The sequence below is a fragment of the Microcaecilia unicolor genome, unplaced genomic scaffold (genome assembly GCF_901765095.1).
Source record: "Microcaecilia unicolor unplaced genomic scaffold, aMicUni1.1, whole genome shotgun sequence".
Classification (NCBI taxonomy): Eukaryota; Metazoa; Chordata; class Amphibia; order Gymnophiona; family Siphonopidae; genus Microcaecilia; species Microcaecilia unicolor.
The window spans coordinates 245,120-258,937 of record NW_021963062.1 but is presented as its reverse complement, the minus strand read 5'-3'; positions in this window follow the sequence as shown (position 1 = coordinate 258,937).

Sequence of the window (13,818 nt, the reverse complement as noted above, 5' to 3'; positions counted from 1 at the left end):
CATAAGCAGCAGACACTAGGATGAAGAGACTGTGATATACCAAGGGACCCAGAGGGCAAATTAAAAATGTTACAAACATGCATCATCTGCTGGGTGGAATACACAGTTTTCAGTTTCCTAAATAAATAACTATAGGGTATTTTAAAATGTGAAATTAACAATAAATCAAAAGGGACAGAGTAATTTTTCATTTAACTGAAAAGGCTATTTACTTCCTGAACTGACGCCTAGTATACTGATGTATGATGTCAAAAAATAAATGATTTTGAACTGGATTCAATTTAAATGTCATTACATATTTACTGTGGATAAGGATTTTAAAATTCTTTTCCCTTTCACTTTGAAGCTCTTTCACTTTGAATAATTTGGGTACCAAATAGGCTAATCCTATTTATTATTCTCCAGTGTAGCATGAAAAAAAACTTTCATCTACTACAGATAAACTTGATTTCTATTATGTAGCTTCCCACTATTCCAGAACCTGTGGGATAGTTGTGTCCATCAACCAGCAGGTGCAGACTGAGAGCTGAAAATTGAGCGGAGACATATCTCTCTTGGCATCTAGTCCAGCTCCTCTGTATTTTCTATCTCCAGCAGGTGGCTGGATACACTTTTCAGCCTCTGGTTCTGAGTGATTTGCTTCTGGTCCAGTTGGTCAACTGGTCCCCAGTTAAGCTTTGCAGGTAGCTTGAGTTTGCAGAGTTATATTTGGAGGTTTTCAGATCCCTGTCTGGTGCTGTGCAAATCTATTTCTTCCTTTCCTTCACCTCTCCCCTGTCTCCTGTGGAGCTGTCCTTTTCCAGCACAACAACCTTAAAAAATAAAAAGAAAGGAGAAAGAAAGAGGTTTACTGGAGAGCGTGGGGCAGAGTACCAGTCCTGGTTCTTTCTTCTGTGGGGTGGAGACTATCAGCTTGGGGCAGCATCCAGCAGTTGTAAGTCCGACTAAAGTTTGACTCAGAACCACTTGGGAGGTTGCATGTTCTACTTGGTGTTTGGGAGGAATCCTGACTCACTACTTGGGACTGTATTGTGCTGCGCTTGTGCCAGTCAGAGTGAATGGAGACTACCTTGGAGGTAGTTTACCCATTGTGGGACCCACCGGCCAACATCTGGATGTGTGAGAAATGGTCGGTGGCAGCAAGTCTTCGGATTTGATGCAGCATCCGAATATTCCAGGGACTTTGGTCTCTCTGGCAGGGCTGGTGCACAGTTTGATGCAGGAGAGCGCGGGAACAAGGGCCATTTTGTCAGGGCTGAATGGAAGTGAGGAACAGCCTTTATCTGATCACATGCGAAGCACAGCCTCCATTTTACAACCTCAGGGCCCAACAGAGCATTCAGCTGCATTGGGATCTTTGTTTTCTCTGGAGTTTATATTGCTCTTACACCAGACCTACTTACCGAAGCAGGGACAGTCAGAGTTGCTGCAAGATGCTTCAGTTTCTTGCCCTGTTGCCCCTCAAGCTCCTAGATCTTATTTAGCCTCATCTGTCCACTCCTGGAGGTCTTTGTCTGCTTCTCCTTCCTTATCTGGTGTGGCCTCAGTCTATTCAGAGGAGCTATCATTGAAGGATCCATTAGAGGAGGGGGATGGCCTGAAAGTACTGAGGTTGTTTGATAAAGAAGAGCTCAGTACTCTTATTTTTGAGTCATTGAAAGTGCTTTCCATTGAGGAGCCTTCTGCTTCGGCATCAGGAGTTCCATCTTCCTTGAACATGAATAGGATTAGAGGTCCTTATAAGGCCTTCCTGATGCATCCAGACATTCAAGACCTGATTACAGCAGAATGGGTCTCACTAGATGCGGGGCTGAGAGTGGGAGAGCCATGGCTCACCTTTATCCGTTGGTTCCAGAGGAGAAAAATTTGTATCTTATCAGGGTTATCTCCCTTTTTACGGTGGTAACTAAGAAGACCACCTTGCCATTGGACAGAGGCATTGCCCTAAATGACTTACAGGATAAAAAGCTAGAAGGCTTGCTGAAACAAGTGAATTGCAATGGAATGGGGATTGCGGGAATACCGCAGAACCCGCAGGTTTCCCGTAGGTATGGAAGAAGTTGCCACGGGATTCCCATAGGTATGCAAGAAGTTACCATGAGGTTCCCACAGGGATGGAAGAGGTTTCCATGGGATTCCTGCAGGAGTGTACTCAAAATCTCTGGTGACACCAGAATGAGGCTTGGAATGCACTGAGAGGCAATTGGAGCACCAAAATGAGATTTGGAGCATACAGACAGAGGCATCTGGAGCACTAGAATGAGGCTTGGAATACTCAGAGTGGCAGCTGGAATACTAGACTGAGACTTGGAACACTCATTGGTTGAATATCATCCAACAATCCATGGGAGGCTGTTGGGATTGGGAGGAAACAGATGGCAGCGAGCAAGTAAATAATAGCACTGACTCCTGTGAGTATGGGTGGGGCTGGAGGAGATTAATTGTGATGATGGGTGGGGATGGAATGGATCTTAGCAGGTACGAGTGGGTATGGGTTAGATTCTATTGGGGATGAGTGGGGATTGGTGAAAATTCTGTTCATGTGTAACTCTACTTTGAAGTGGCCTCTTTGGGCCTTCAAGTGACAGTGTTTAGCTCATTTGTGGCTAGAGCATTCCTGAAGTGGCATTAGCAGTCTGCAACACAAGAAGAGCACCATAACGCCAAGCTAGAAGCAGGGTTGGCCTAATTAGTGGATGCTATTTATGATATGTTACGGGTTACGGCCCACAGTATGTTTTTGGCCATTAAGGCATGTCAGCAACCTACCTACATTCTTTGATTCAGGTCCTGTTATCTCCTTTTCTCTTTCTTTTTCCTCTCTGTTCGTCTCTATAGCCTCTCTTTTTTATCTCTCCCTCCCTCCCTTCTCAATATCCTTTTATCACTTCTTCATGTGGAGCATTGCTTATGCTCCAACAACCATATATCCTCCATTTTGGAACCTACAATTCATGCAACTGAGTCCTCTATACAAAGGGTGAGTTTATTATTTATTTATTTATTTATTTATTTTTATTATTGGTGTTTCTATCCCACATTATCTGAAATAATATCAGTTCAATGTGGCTAACATACAATTAAAGTATTACAATCAAAAGAATATTAATGAACATGTGGATTACAAGAGCAATTAGGCATGACAGGAAAATGAGTTATAGGAGCAGTCATTATATATAAATAGGATTAGACATCTTGTAATAGAAACTTTTTAAAAAGGAAAGTTTTCAGGAATTTGTGGAAGGTCAGATAATTATTGATGAGTCTTATTTCCTTTGGGATGAAGATCCACCATTTAGAACCAATATGAGAAAAGCCTTTGTTCTTTATTGACTTGTATTTTATATTTTTGTAGGTTGGAAAGTGGAGGATGAGATAGTCCCTGGCACCTGGTATAACATTGTTTATTATATCTCGCATGTAGTTGGGTGCCAGCCCATATACTATTTTGCAAATGAAAGTACAGGATTTGAAGACTAGCTTAGTCTTAATGGGAAAGCAGTTAAAAAGTTAACACATGGTTTAAAGCAGGTATTTAAAATTAGGCTTTATTTAGCACATGTAAACAAGCATGTGGAAGAGAACATACCTCAGCTATTTAGCGTTGGTGAATATGTAGAATGACCTCCTGGTGGAGGTGGTGGAGATGAGAACTGTATCTGAATTCAAGAACCCATGGGGCAAGTACATGGGATCTTTAAGGGAGAGGAAGGGATAGTAGATGGGCAGACTGGATAGGCCACATGGTTTTCATCTGCCTTCATTTTTCTCTGTTTCTATGTTCTGTTTGCGTGTGTGGAGATGCTACTTTCACCATGTGCATTCTACTACTACTACTATTTAGCATTTCTATAGCGCTATAAGGCGTACGGAGCACTGCACAAACATAGAAGAAAGACAGTCCTGCTCAAAGAGCTTACAATCTAATAGACAAAAAATAAAGTAAGCAAATCAAATCAATTAATGTGTACGGGAAGGAAGAGAGGAGGGTAGGTGGAGGCGAGTGGTTACAAGTGGTTACGAGTCAAAAGCAATGTTAAAGAGGTGGGCTTTCAGTCTAGATTTAAAGGTGGCCAAGGATGGGGCAAGACGTAGGGGCTCAGGAAGTTTATTCCAGGCGTAGGGTGCAGCGAGACAGAAGGCGCAAAGTCTGGAGTTGGCAGTAGTGGAGAAGGGAACAGATAAGAAGGATTTATCCATGGAGCGGAGTGCACGGGAAGGGGTGTAGGGAAGGACGAGTGTGGAGAGATACTGGGGAGCAGAGTGAGTACATTTATAGGTTAGTAGAAGAAGTTTGAATAGGATGCGAAAACGGATAGGGAGCCAGTGAAGCGACTTGAGGAGGGGTAGTACGAGTAAAGCGACCCTGGCGGAAGATGAGACGGGCAGCAGAATTTTGAACCGATGATCAATTCATCATTCATGCTATGCCAGTGGCACCTAGCATGCTAATTTTATCACACACTGAAGAACTTTAGTGGGCTTACTAAGCCTTGGTACATAGGCCTTATAATTATAAATCTAAATTTATACCAGTATGCCCTGAATCTTTTCATAAGAGCAAATATTCATCACAGTCCAGTTAGCAGAAGACATTGGTTTTGATGGCAGAATGTAATAATTTTCTGTGTTGTTACATTTCAGTTATATTTTTTTCAAGAGGAAAAGTCATATAAGGAAAATAGTATTAGACATTTCAGTACACGGTGTTCCATTACTGCATGCTATGCTAATCTGATAATTGCCTAAGGTAGCAAGCCAAAACCTGACAAAAATATTCATTAGAACTGTAGTCATACTAAACCAAATGAACTCTCTTAACGGTAGTCTACTAGATTTCTATACTAAGTTGGAGGGGTTTTTGTTTGTTTCAAGTAAAAGAAAATTTCTGCCACGCATTTCCTTCACTAAAAAATATCTTATCCAGAAAACTACATATAAAAGATTTACTTAGGAAGACTGTGTTCCGGCTGCCTAATTAAAGTACAAGAAATAGTCTTAGCAAATCATGGAAGATGTCCAGCAATCAGATAAGAGATTGGCCGCTCTTCTATGAAATTCAGATATGTGCCAAAATGTATGCTCAAGAGTAAACCACCAAGAGGAAGCATGGTCTCCAGAAATGCAGCCAGGTATATGGCCCAAGAATTTTGCACAACGAAAACCACTGTAATTTCACAAAGCAAAATCTGAACAAAATATTATCAGTCAGTAATAGCTTTGGATTATTATCAAAGTACATTCCTTTCCTATGACAGACTCTTTCTGATTTATTGAAATGTAGAATTTCAATATTTAAATCTGCCAGATTTTCGAAGCAAAAGTACACCTATTCTTCACTTTGGAAATTATCCCAAGAGAAAGACATTCAGATCTGCTAATGTGCAGACTTTTTCTGAATTGAAAGAGCCACCTAGGACATGATATGTGGGCAGTTCTAATGCATTTTCAAGCAATATTTGTTCTGGAACCACTGAATATACACACACCTGTGGGGGTAATTCTATGAAATGAGCACTAACATTACAGAGAATGGAGAGGATCTTCAGATCCGAACCAATAGCTTATGTGACATGCATACCCATGTGAATGCTTAGGGGCCCTTTTACAAAGGCATGCTGAAAAATGGCCTGCGGTAGTATAGATGTGTGTTTTGGGTGCGCGCAGAATCATTTTTCAGAGCACCTCTAAAAAATGCCTTTTTAAAATTTTTGCTGAAAATGGACATGCAGCAAAATGAAAATTCCTGCGCATTCATTTTGGATCTGAGACCTTACTGCCAGCCATTGACCTAGCAGTAAGGTCTCACAGCAGCTGTGTCCAGTCATTTGATGTTTCCCAATAAAGACTGAATTTTTAGACATCTCCCTGGGTTATTGCAAAGGCCAGACCACCCTACTCCTTTCTGCTGTACTACTTGACGTAGGATTGTGGGTTCCACGCAACTATATGGTTCCTGTTACTCTTCATATGCTAATACAGTCTTAAAATTCTAAATGAAGGAAGCAGTAAAAGACATCATGCCTATTAAGTGTAATAGGTAACTATAATGTTTGTGTACTAAAGTATATTTTGAAATTATACCCATACCTTCTCTCTATGTCATTAACCATTTTACTGTAGATTGGTTCTTTTTAACTTCTGTAACTTTTAATTAGATCTTGTGTTCAGGAATTTTTAAACTAATAAATCTCTCACTGTGAAATTTGTTTCCTGTTCTGAAAATGTTCCACGTGTCCATTAGTTAATGCTCAGACTGAAATGAAATGCATACCAAAAAAATCTAACCTGTGTTTCCCTCAAACAGTGGTTATTTTAGAAGCTCTATTCTTGTTTTGGACATCTGAAAACTGTTAATAGACATTCATATTGCATGAAGGTTCAAAACCCGATTATATAAAGCCAGGATACGGGCATCCAACACTGCAGTATCTCCTTATGGCAAAGGGGTGTGGTCTGGGTAGGGAGTGGCCAAAATATGGATATCCAATTCCGATAACAGAAGTAGAAGGGACATCCATGTCTAAAATGATGTATTGTTATTTAGATCTGGTACTTTGCACATTCACTTTACGTCAGTTCAGGAGCATAAGATCTTTGAAGTCAAAACAATGAAATATTTTGACACCCCCACAGGACTTAACAAAGATCTGGGTTTTCTATCCTATTATACACCATAAAATTGTACTGCTTTGTCATCCTCTTATCAGCCATCCATCTCTCCCTGTCTCTCACCCACCCACCAGAGCTCTTCGTTTTTCACCCAACCCCACTCCACCCCACCCCTTCCTGTAAGAATGTCATTGGAAAGCTTCTTCACTTCACACACACACACACACACACACATATATATATATATATATATATATATATATATATATATATATATTATGATATATATATAAGGCACCACCAACGTTCTAAATGAAGCCTCCAGCCGGAAGTGTGAAGGGGGAGAGATATCCGGTTTCCCCATGAGTGTCTGCCCCGCCCTCGCTCTCTCTGTAACACAAAGTGAAGGAAAACACAGCAAAGCACAATATCAAATCGCTCTCTCTATAACAGTGAAGGACTCAGAGGGGAGAGGGGAGAGAGGGCAGAAGCCCTCACTATCTCTGTAACACAAACACAGCAGGAAACTTAACACTGAAGGATTCGACTCCGAGGGGGGAGGGGACAGACAGCACAGGGGAAGGGAGAGAGGGCAGAGGGCAGGGACACACACACTCCCACATGCACACAGAAGAAAACCTTGCTAGCCCCCATTTCATTTGCATCAGAAATGGGGCTTTTTTACTAGTATACTGTATATATATATATATTATTCAAATTTGTCAAAATGCATGCAGATTGTGAAAAATTGCAGGAAGACCTTAGGAACTGGAAGACTGGGCATCCAAATGGCAAATTAAATTTAATGTACACAAATGCAAAGTGATGCACATTAGGAAGAGTAATCTGATTCATAGATATCTGATGCTAGGGTCCACTTTAGGAGTCAGCATTCAAGAAAAAGACCTAAGTGTCATTATAGACAATATGCTGAAATCTTCTGCCCAGTATGCAGCGACAGCCAAAAAAGCAAACAGGATGCTAGGAATTATTAGGAGAGGGATGCAAAATAAGACCAAAATATCATAATGCCTTTCTATCGCTCCATGGTGCAAACTCGCCTGAGTAGTGTGTTCAGTTCTGGTCACCGTATCTTAAAAAAGATATCGTGGAATTAGAAAAGGTTCAAAGAAATGCGACGAAAATAATAGAGGGGATGGAACTGAAGCCTATATGAGGAAAGGCTAAAGAGGTTAGGGCTCTTCAGCTTGGAAAAGAGACAGTTGAGGAGGATATGACTGAAGTCTACAAAATCCTGAGTGGTGTCGAGCGGGTGGAGGTGAATTGATTTTTCACTCACTCAAAAAGTACAAAGACCAGGGGACACTCAATGAAATTGAATGGAAATACTTTTAAAACAAATAGGAGGAAATATTTTTTCACTCAAAGAATAGTTAAGCTCTGGAACTCGTTGCTGGAGGATGTAGTAACAGCAGTTAGCCCAGTTCCTGGAGAAAAAGTCCGTACTCTGTTATTGAGATGGACATAGGGAAGCCACTGCTTGCCATAGGATTGGCAGCATGGAACAGTGTTACTAATTAGGTTTCTGTCAGGTACTTGTGACCTGGATTGGCCACTGTTGGAAGCAGGATACTGATCTAGATGGACCATTGGTCTGACCCACTATGGCTATTCTTGTTCTTATCTAAAGAAGAAGGGTTACATTTGAAAGCTAATCAAAACATGTATTGGAGTGGAGGAGTGGCCTAGTGCTTAGGGTGGTGGACTTTGGTCTTGGGGAACTGAGGAACTGAGTTCAATTCCCACTTCAGGCACAGACAGCTCCTTGTGACACTGGGCAAGTCACTTAACTCTCCATTGCCCCATGTAAGCCACATTGAGCCTGCCATGAGTGGGAAGGCACAGGGTACAAATGTAACAAAAAATATTAAGTTAGTCCAATAAAAAAGGTATAATCTTATTTTCTTTTCTATGTTGTCTAATTTCCATTTATGACCTTAATTTAGAAATATCTCTATAGCATACTTTCTTGGCCATTACTGAGAGGATACATGCATTGGTTTGGATATTCATAATAATTGAAATTCATTTTAGCAGTTAATTAAATGTCAAAATATCTATTTCATAAGTTTAGACATCAAAATTATATGTATCTACTCCTAATGCAAGACAGATCAATCCTCTTAAAATGTCCTAGAGTTACTCAACAGTGATGTCAAAGACCCACTGTGAGACATTCACTTAACTGCAATAAGGTTATACACTACTACTTGACATAGTAATATCAGCAGCCTTAAGTACTAATGTCACAACCTTATTATTGAAGCTCCATTCTGGCAGCCTTCCATTTGCAGAATTCAAATAGGAAACATTCTCTATTTTGGATAAAGAATTTTTAAGAACAAAAGCAACAAAAATCTTTCTGTACTGCAGAAACTGAGATGGAATATCAGTCATAAAAATGTGTATGATGTGTGTGTGTGATATTTGTATTTATATATTGATAATATTTGGGGGGGGGGACATAAAATTTGAACATGATGTATTCTGTAACTCTAGCTAAGAATTTATTTAGAAATCAGGGATAAAACTTTAAGTGCTAGAAAACCATTCCATATGTCCAGATGTATAGGTGAATTTGAACAGTAGCTACAGCTGTTTAAGACAGTGGCGTAGCTACGTGGGGCCTGAGGGGCCTGGGCCCCGTAGATTTCAGTGGGGACCCCCCTCCCGGCGAACCCGCCCCCGCCGCCTACCTTCCGTTTTGCTGGTGGGGACCCCACTCCCCGCCAGCTGACGTCCTCTCCGCAGCGGCACTGGCAGAGAAAGTCTTCTTCCTTGCATGCTGATGTCCTGCACGTACGTGCAGACGTCAGACTCAGAGAACAGAACGTTCAGCATGCAGGCTGGCGGGGAGTGGGTCCCCCGCCAGCAAAACGGAAGGTAGACGGTGGCGGGGGAGGGTTCGCTCCGGGAGGGGGGTCGGCAGAGACGGGGGGGGGACAATTGCGGCGGCAGGGGGCGGCGGCAGGGGGGCTAAATGTGCCCTCCCCCGCCCCCCCCACGCTGTGGACCGCGCCCCCCTCCCCACAAGTCTGGCTACGCCCTGGTTTAAGATAAATTTTTCTGGGTGCACTGGATTTTCTGAATGGGAATACATATTTCTTAGTGATGTAGACACCCTAGGCCTCTGAACATGGGCTGCCTCATATCACTTCCACTGGCCACAGCTCTTCGCCTTTCCAAAACTCAAAGAGGCAGATTCACAGGCTGAATGGAATATGGCCTAAAAGGAGGAGACAGTGATTGGCCACATAAGTTCAGCCAGCTGAACAGCTGTGAGAGTTTGAAGCAGGTTAGGCCTGCAGGAAGAAAAGGGGTTTTGATGGGATTGCATGTGGAGGGTGGAGAGAGTGAAGTTCAGTTGTTTTATATTTTCTGTATTTAAATTAGTTGAATTAATTTTTTTACATTTTCTATATTGCCTTCCATAACAAATATATTAAAAAACACTGTACAATCACTAAACAAAGCAGCAAGATAACAGCATCAAAATAATACTAGAGGCAACAAAGCAAGGGTATGTGTCAAATAAAAGTGGTGGAACAGAAAGAGGATGGTAATAATGAGGGAGGCCAACTGGAGACCTGAGGTGAGGAAAGAATTGAATGCATAGGATCTGACCCATTGTCTGGTGCACTCCTGTAAGCCTGAGTGAAATAAAGAGTTTTCAGCCTGAATTAAAACTGAGTATAGTTGGATTCTGTGTTCAGGGAGGCAAAGTGGAGAATTCCAGAGAGAAAGAGTGCCAAAAAGAAGGTAGATTGTTGCATGGATTCAAAATGATCATGGGAGATTGGAAAGAGATGTAGAGGTTCATTTGCTGAGACTGAGTGAAATGCACTGTTCCCTCTAAGCTGAGCAGCACTCCTGCACCTACAGGCCTTAGTCGCTTAGATTACTGCAACTTGCTTCTCACAGGTCTCCCACTAAGCCACCTCTCTCCCCTTCAGTCTGTTCAAAATTGTGGCACGGCTTATATTCTGCTAGTCTCATTATGCCCATATTAGCCCTCTCCTCAAGTCACTTCATTGGCTCCCTATCCATTTCTGCATACAATTCAAACTCCTCTTATTGACTTACAAGTTAATTCACTCTGCGGTTCCTCAGTACCTCTCTACTCTTATCTCTCCTACACTCCTCCCTGGGAACTCCATTCATTACGTAAATGTCTCTTATCTGCACCCTTCTCCTCCACTGCCAACTCCATACTCCATTCTTTTATCTTGCTGCACCATACACCTAGAATAGACTTCCTGAGTCAGTACATCATGCTCCACTTCTGACCTTCTTCAAATCTAGGCTAAAAGCCACCTTTTTGGGGCTGTTTTGAACTCCTAACCTGTATTCACTTGTTCAGTACCTATGTCTGTTTTATCATGCCCACCTTAAGTATTTCCCTTATTTCTCCTGTTTGTCTGTCCTGGTTAGATTGTAAGCTCTGTCAAGCAGGGACTGTCTTCATGTTCAAGTGTACAGCGCTGTGTACGTATAGTAGTGCTATAAAATTGATAAGTAGTAGTAGTCCTGCTAGTGGGGGAGGGTGCTATTTCACTACCACATTTTCAATAGTTAGGGACAAGCAAGTTGTGCAGGACTACAGGGAACCTGCCTGTTCCTGACTATTGAAAAGACACCACCCCCTACTGGTAGTGATGCAGTTGGAGGACACTTGCTCAGCTTAGAGGGAACAGTGATGAGATGAGAAGAGTGCTAAGGGATGAGATGTGATGCAAGATATGTTGCTAAGACAGTGGAGAGAGCCTTATAGGCTATCAGGTAGCTTTTGATTTTAACTTGGAAGAGAAGCGGAAACCAGTGCTCAGAAATTAGGAGAGGAGTAACCTGCAGAGTGAAGAACTGTAACAGTAATATTAATAATGGAGCTAATTCTTAAGGAGCTACATGGTTTTAGGCAGACAGGACACATGCAAATGGGAAAATTCTAGTCATTTGCATGCATAAATGGCAACTTATGGGCATAAATGACCTCTTAGACTATCAACTAGTAGAAATGTACACATCATGTTTTGATTGCGTGTACTTTGCCAGTGGGTATGAGCATGGAAACAGTTTACACAAACATGCACATAAATTATAGTATTCTATAATTTATGCATGTTCTGGATAATATTGAAAACTCTAGACAGATACCCAAGCAAAAAAGATAATGATGATGTGATAAAATTATTTTATTTATGAGGAGGAAAAGCTTTTCCTCCGCATAAATAAAATTATTTTTATCTCACATCATCATTATTATCTTTTTTGCTTGGGTATCTGTCTAGAGTTTTCTAGAAATTGATTTGATGATATTCCAAGAGCTCTAGTTTGATATCTGGCTAATATTGAGGCATGGGTATTTACACAAATTATAGGGCTAGTGTGGCTGCACCTTTGATGTAAGTGTGTAATCAGTAATGTGCTAGGATTCTACAAAGATCAGTAGGTACCTGCTTTTCTTTATTTTCTAAAATTTCTATTCTGCACTATCTTTGCAATTATAGGTGGATCACAATGCAACATACATAATTGAAAACCACAGTACATATAATAAACAGAAAACATCAAGACTAAGCAAACATTAAAATCAGAGTGTATATAAAACCCATATCACCTCATCATAAAGTCACATACAATAGCTCAGTATTCTTTGTAGAATGGCATCAACAAAAAGTCTATTCATCCTAGTAAGGAGATATCATACATTCATACCATAAGCTTGATGAAATTTTAAAAAGTCTTTAATGCTATTTTAAACACCTTCCGGTCTTTTAAGGATTGAATCTTTGTTGGTAAGTCATTCCACAATTTTGGTTCTACGATATTGAAAATCAATGACCTATTTTCTTCAAGGCATATCATTCAAAAAGATGGCACATCTAGCAAATTGGATACAGCGGATCGTAAAGTACGTGATGGTTGATGTAAATGCAGGGTAGATGATACAACTTAAGCTATAAAATTTTGTAATGAATCCGATAATCAATAGGTAACCAGTGCAATGCAATCAAAGTTGGAATAATATGTTCAAACTAGAATGTCCCGTAATCAAACGTGCGGCAGTGTTCTGTGCAATTTGTAAGGATGTCAGTGATTGCTTAGGAATCCCTAACAGTAGACTCTTAACAATAATCAAAATGGGGAATAATGATGTTTGTACAACCATTCTGAAACTGTAATTAGTTAAGAAAAGACCTCAGAAGTCCAGAGCCTATTTCCAAGACTGATCTGCTTGGACCATCCCCTGGATTTTATATAGTGCGACCACAATTGCACACACAAATCTGATCATATTCTAGATTTGCGCGCACAATTGATTTACTTAACAAGCCATACAGCAACGATAATTGCCCCTTAACAAGCAATTATTGATACTAATTGGCATTAATTAGAATTTATGCACACAACTTGCTAGGCACATTCTGTAAAGTGGTGCATGTAAATTCTAATGCACACTGCCAAAAGGGGGCATGGCCATGGGTATGGAATGTGCAGACCGTGGATGTTCTGAAAATCTACATGCAAGGTTATAGAATACACCTGCTCCACGCCTAACTTAGGTGCCAGCATTTACACCAACTTTTACTTGGTGTAAATGGACGCACCTACAGTTAGGTACAGGCATGACCGTTAGGTGTATTCTGTAAACTGACTAGGCATATTCTATAAATTGTTCCTAAATCTAGGTGCGGTTTAAGAATACACCTAGGCAGAAATATTTTCAGCACCATATAGAGAATCTAGTCCCATATGCTTTCTTTTATTGATCAAAAACCTCCGTATGCATCTTTACAAAACAAACAAATTTCCTATCCAATTCATACTTATCTTTATGTTTTATATTTTAACATTTTTAACTTTAAACTACTCAAAAATCAGAACAACACTTAGCTTTGAAAGCTCAATATGGTCGTCGTTTCACCTCACAGCTTCATCAGGAGCACTGATGTTTTAATAAATAATCCCACTTAGGCCAGTGGCTTTCATTGGCTTTTATAAATGCTACATTCTCTGCTCATATTAAATATAAGGAACTCTTATATAGTAGATAGGCCTCACCCAGTGCATCCTAGAATGCACCATGCAAGGGAGGGTGATGCCATTTTGAAGATGTTGGGGAGAAGCAGGAGTGAATGAGCATCACTTCTGCCTCCTACAAGGTATGGAGGTCTGGGGGGTGGG